The 6,000-nt window shown below is 31.5% G+C and overlaps 1 protein-coding gene across 1 annotated transcript in view; it reads left to right on the top strand.

Moving 5' to 3' along the window:
* The first annotated feature begins 3,438 nt into the window (after positions 1–3,438).
* LOC123554740 (ras-related C3 botulinum toxin substrate 2-like) overlaps positions 3,439–6,000 on the top strand; it is a 39,337-nt gene continuing 36,775 nt past the window's right edge. Inside the window, exon 1 of the mRNA XM_045345046.2 lies at positions 3,439–3,577. The gene's annotated coding sequence lies outside the window, so the exon portion shown is untranslated. The remainder of the gene's footprint in view (positions 3,578–6,000) is intronic.

Below are 6,000 nucleotides of genomic sequence, written 5' to 3'. Positions count from 1 at the left end.
ACACTGCTGTAACAAAGTGATAATCTGTCTAGATTGTATTACTATTTATTTCCGACATTGCATACAATCTGCTACATGTATAGAGATGTTCTGCTACTTTAAGTCTTCTTCGTTTTGCAAATTCATCTTTGTTGCGATTTGTTTTGTCATGAAATATACAGAAATAATGATATCCTAAGTCCTGGTGATATCGGTACCTACGTTCTTGATGGATTCAGTGTTGAATTTACGGTTTATATTAAATATTAAATCAAGTCATTTTGTAAACACTTCTAATTGTGCCGTTGAAAATGATTTACGCATCAATTTTGATAAACATCCAATTTAAACAGCTGAATACTTCTTTATTTTACAAAGTTGGCGACCAGGATTAATGATATAACATGTTTAGTCATTTACACGTATGCCTGCACCAGAATATCTTCATGGAAAGTCGAAATGAAAAAATACAGCTCAAGAAACTAACACCACTGCTCAACGTTATTGATTTCTGACCTCTGTGGTAGCCACATCCCTCGGCGTGGAGGACATCAGGTAACAGGGTGTGATGTATGAATATCAGTTTAAGATCGATTATTGTCTGCATTTGAATACATCAAAATTGAAATGCAAATTTAATATCAGATTCATAATCTCATGATCAGATCTGCCAGCACAAAAGAAAAACACGCCGAATCCAAGCATTAAATAACAAGCAATCCAACAACGCTTACATTTGTAGTCCTCCATTCATTGTCTTAATTTAATCTTTATTGTCTTTCACTGTTTTTATCATGGCAGTCGTGAAATGTAACTATTGTAATTAATACTATAACAAATATTGAAATTATAAACAGTTTTCATCACACATGTACATTATAAAATATTTGCTTGAAAGATGTCAATATTTCAGAATTTCAGGTTCTGTGAAGAATAAATCCTCAATCATCACTAACATAATAAATCTGAAAGGCCAGTCTGAAATTAAGATTGAATTTTGATAGGCATACATATATATCCAAATACAGACAATAATTAATCTTATATATTCAACTTAATTTGACAAAAATATATGGTATTCAAGAAAAAAAAAAAAAAAAAAAAAAAATATATATATATATATATATATATATATATATATATATATATATATATATATATATATATATATATAAAAAAATTCAAATAAAATTCATTCTGTCATAACTAAACGCTCTTCTTAAAAATCAGTCCATTATAACTAAACTTTCTATTAATCGATAGGGACACAATATTATTATTCAGGAAAAAAAAAACTTGGTAAATGACGGATACTACTGAAGAACGAAGATCAGCCCTTTGAGGTATAGCAGTAAATTAAGTAAATCAAGGTTTGTCTTAAATAATTCTTTTGATAATGTTCTTACATATTACTGGTGAAAATATCTTTTAATTAAACTTTACAAAAAGACTATATTTTATATATAACAAAAATGACGGTGCACTAGACCTCGGGTCTGCTGCACCGGTGACGGTTCAATAGCCACTGCCAATATTTTTGTACATGTTTACCTGTAAATTCTCATTTGCCAGAATTGGCTTATTATGGAAATAAAAGTTATAAAAAAATAATGATGATTTATAATTATTGTTTTAAAAAGTATCAAGTTTCCGTTTTATCACTTTGCTACAAGTGTGCAATACTGTTGTGCAATATTATGTTACAATATGGGAACAAATGGGTGATTTATTGGACCCCAATAGACAAGAGACATCATGATCAAATGTTTCTCAGCTCTTTGATGATAGTTGGAAGCTCCAATCTTAATTGGATTACCAACATGATTAAACATTTCAAATTCTTGCTACTGATAAATCAACTTTTACAATTAAAAGTATGTATTTGAAACTAGATAAAATATGTAAAAATATTTAAGAAATCAAAGAAATATTAATTAGAAATAAAAGAAAATAATTACCTTTTCATGCAGGCTTTTGATTTGGGTGTACAAGATCTGTATACAGCGTGTTTGGATTCAAGGTGTTGAAGCATATTACTCACTTAATTGTGTTAACATTGACATAATATTCTATGTATGAATTTTCTAAAATCATATTGTAGATGATTTTTCTTAAATTATTGGCCAGCGTTTAATAAATAATAAAATCTGTAAAAAAAAGCTCCTTTGGAAGCATAGAATGCAACCAAGAAGATTAAAAGCAGACTCGGTTTGACTGAGTCTGTTCATGAGTAAAATCAGTAAATGGATAGAAAAAAAAACCCCGATGTCTGTTAAACTAGGAACATTTTTTCTCAAAATATCATGTGTAAAGAACTTATTTGTCAATATTGAATTACTTTAACCTGCATCAAATGTATTGCAAATATAGAATCATTGCTCATAACCTACACATTGAAACTGGTGGCTATAGAACGATTAAACGAGAGGATATATTTTGTTCTACGTGTAAAATCATAGAGAGCGAAATTCACCTTTTTATTAACATTATTAAAATGTACAATCAACGCAAACTTGACACTACAGTTTAAACTTTGTACATAATGTAAACATTTATAGTGCGACATATAAACTAGCCAAACTTCTTCATGTACATTTTATCTCAAGAAAATGAATACTTGATTGAGACCACTGCTTCCTTTCCATTAAACAGCTTCAATATTAGGAAAAAAAATAACATCACGATTTGTAATACATTCAGCTGGTACAAATGTTGTTTGATGTACATTGTACATGTGTTAAATGTGTGACTGCTAATATCTGTTAATATTGTGTTTATAAGCATCATAAATTCTTCATATATTGTTAATCTACTGATGTTTTACATTTAAATATATGGTTTAATTATTTGTGTTTTACAATCAGCTTTAATCTTATATTTTATATTTATATAAAACTTCACATTAAATATTGTGATTATTGTATCTGAGATGGTACGTAATTGGGAAATACAATACTAGTATTCTATTATACTCTATCCTGTTCTAATTTGTTCTGCTCTAGATATTACATCCTCTGCAGAGTGGACCAGGCTTTGGTCAGGTAAAACATCGCTGTGATTATTTTTTTTCAAAATCAGACAAGCAGTTTCTGAACTGAAGATTTTTAAAACATTGTATTTTCATTTACTTGTCAATATTGATTCATTGTGTCTTTTCTTTGAACGTGGCTGATTCTACGAGGTTTGGTTATTTCATTTATACAGTTATACTAAGCCTGCAATTTATCCTGTATATATGTTGGCTGTTTATTAGTCTAACAGCCATGCAAATTGCATAATAAATGAAAATAAAATAAAGAAACCATGTTTAAGTTACTGAAATGTCCGATTTTGCTTGAAGTTATGAGGATCACCGCAACTGTATATTTAGTATTCTTATACCTCTTTTTTATGAGACGACCCCCGTTAGATGCTGAGAAATTGACTTCCGGTTTCATTTTAAAAGTTTCATTGGATACTATAAATAGTAACATCAATTAGTGCAGTAAAATGGAAGCTGTTCGATGATTGACAGAAGTCAACGCTTATTTTACTATTTATTTCTACAGTATTACCATGTGATTTCCGTTATATGGTTTTTTGATCATTTTTGCTAGAGGTAAGCTAAAATAATAACTGGATTGTCATGTAAAATAATTATCAGCAATAAAGCATCATTCCCGGCTACGGAGTCTGCGACTCGAGTCGGGAAGATGGCTGCAGATTTTGAAAGACACTCCTGACGTGAGTGACTCATGTTTGTTATCATTTAGGTTGCGTTAAACGTTATAGCGATCAAAGTTCGGATTTATATCTGAACATACTGTCTTCATTTCAAATGATTCATCGCTTTGTTGGAAGCCATTGCCTCGTTATTACAGGTGTGAACACCAACAAAGGTCTACTGGATGTTGTGTCATTTTACAAACAAGGGGGCATATCAAAAGTATTGATTTTTTGTTGACCAGCTGTTTTATTAATGTGTTCCTTTGTTACTATAGTTTATTGTTTTTGCTGAATCAACATGAGGCTGTTGTTTATTTTGAATTTTAAAATAAGGCCTTAATATTAAGTTTGAAACTGGTTAAGACTGGTAATAAAGGTCAAGTTTTGGCAACCATAACTTTAGTGACGTTATTTTTATTTTCTGATGGTTGCATCCATTAAGTTATGGTGTAGCCTCATTTTGTTAACCAACCACGGACGAACCGCAATATCTGCACACCGACTGTCGTGAGAAACTGATGCATGACATCGTGCAAATTTCATACGTATGGTTGTTTTTGAAAATCGGGATCAGCATTTCGTATATTTATGAATTTAACTGAATTATAAATTCAGCCATATTAAAGCTTTTAATTAAAAGAAAAGGTCAGTAATTTATGATGCTATACTGCCTATTTGTGATCAATATGAAGAGTACCCTAATTGGGTCAGAATTGCAATGATGGGCAAAATATTTCAGACAGGGGTACCAATTTGAAACTTGTGTATAACTTGTGTTCACATTGTGTTGCATGGTTTATAATAAGTCAGATCAAAAGAAAAATGGTTAAAGATATTTTAAAGTAAAAGGGGAGTCCATGGCATTTCACTTTCACAAATTATAGAGCACATTTCATTTGATGAAATTATAGCGTGACAGATATCTGGCTCGATTTCTGGTTAGGTTTCAATAAGGGGTTTGTTTCAGGGAAGAGATCCATAACAGCATTATAAACATCTCCGAGGCTGAACTTTTTTAGCTAGGCCTCCAGAAGTTTTGACTACCATAAATTAACTAATTAATGCAATTTTTATTTTCAAATGGTTGCGACCATCAAGATGTAGCTAAGTAAGCCCCATTTGTTGAGTTGCAGGACAAGAAAAAACTGCAGAAGGACGTTGGAAACTTCTAGCAGCTTCTCCTGCAAGAGGACTTGCTAATGAAGAATTGTGGAGCTCTGTAACGATTTAAAACAATACCTGTAATAATTAACTAGTGCAAGGTTCTTTTGAGTCTTTTCATTGTAAATGTGATAGGTTTAATTCAGACACTTGTTTTTGAGTGTTAAATGCACTTTTTCAAAGTTAACTCACATATGAATGTCTATATATCCGTTTTAAGATATATTTATAAGGACATTTTTAAGACTAAAATATTTGTTTGTACTTGGGAGGAATGGCCGAATTTCCTGCTAAATTTAAAGGTTGTTGATGCCGGTACAGCAAACTTATGAAACTGTGTATTACGTCTCTGAGAAAAGTCGAAACATTTTGATGTTTGGCATTGTTTATGTCACTGACCTCATATTGCAATCATGTTATTGTATTTGGTTATATTTACACTATGTTGAGTGTTTTGAGTGTTAATGAACTAACTCTGCACAGTAGATAAAAGTCTTTGTGTTTTGTTTTTTCTTGTAGATTTGCATGGGGACTAATGTACTTGTTTTAGATAAAGTCTGTGGAAGTTGCATTTATAACAGTATAGCTTGACCCCAGAAAAGCTGATCTTGACTCTTGAAAATCAGATTTTGACTCTTGAAAATTTAGGCTGAAGAGTCTATGACTCTTCAGTTTCAGAACCTACGGAACTCCCTGTGAAGAACTGTGAATTGCAGGTTCTTTGAGTTTAACTCTGTTCTTAGTTTTTAGTGATCGTTGCCAAGCCGCATTATGTATTTGTCAACATTTTCCGGTTCAGTGATTTTCAACAGAGTTATGACCCTTTGTTTGTCGTATTTTATGTTATTTTGACAACTTGTCTTACAAGTTACATCATTTAGCAGCAAGATTTCCACCAAACCTAACAGAAGTTATCAGTGGCAAGTCTAGTTATTCATATCATGGGCATGTTCCAGTTTGGTATTTTTCAGCAGTAGCTAGAGTTTTGGCCCTTAATTTATCATATTCTACAGTGTTTACACTACTTTCTGCATACAGTTTGGCTGAATTTCACCAGTCATCACAAGTGTTTAATGTGAAGCTTAGTTGTGAATCATCAACATGTTCTGATTATACCCCCACCAAACATGTTTGAGGGGGGTATATAGGAGGCAG

This window comes from Mercenaria mercenaria, chromosome 7 (assembly GCF_021730395.1).
Source record: "Mercenaria mercenaria strain notata chromosome 7, MADL_Memer_1, whole genome shotgun sequence".
NCBI classification, from domain to species: Eukaryota; Metazoa; Mollusca; class Bivalvia; order Venerida; family Veneridae; genus Mercenaria; species Mercenaria mercenaria.
The sequence above is the reverse complement of the archived record's forward strand: the minus strand, read 5'-3'. Positions and strand labels throughout refer to the sequence as shown.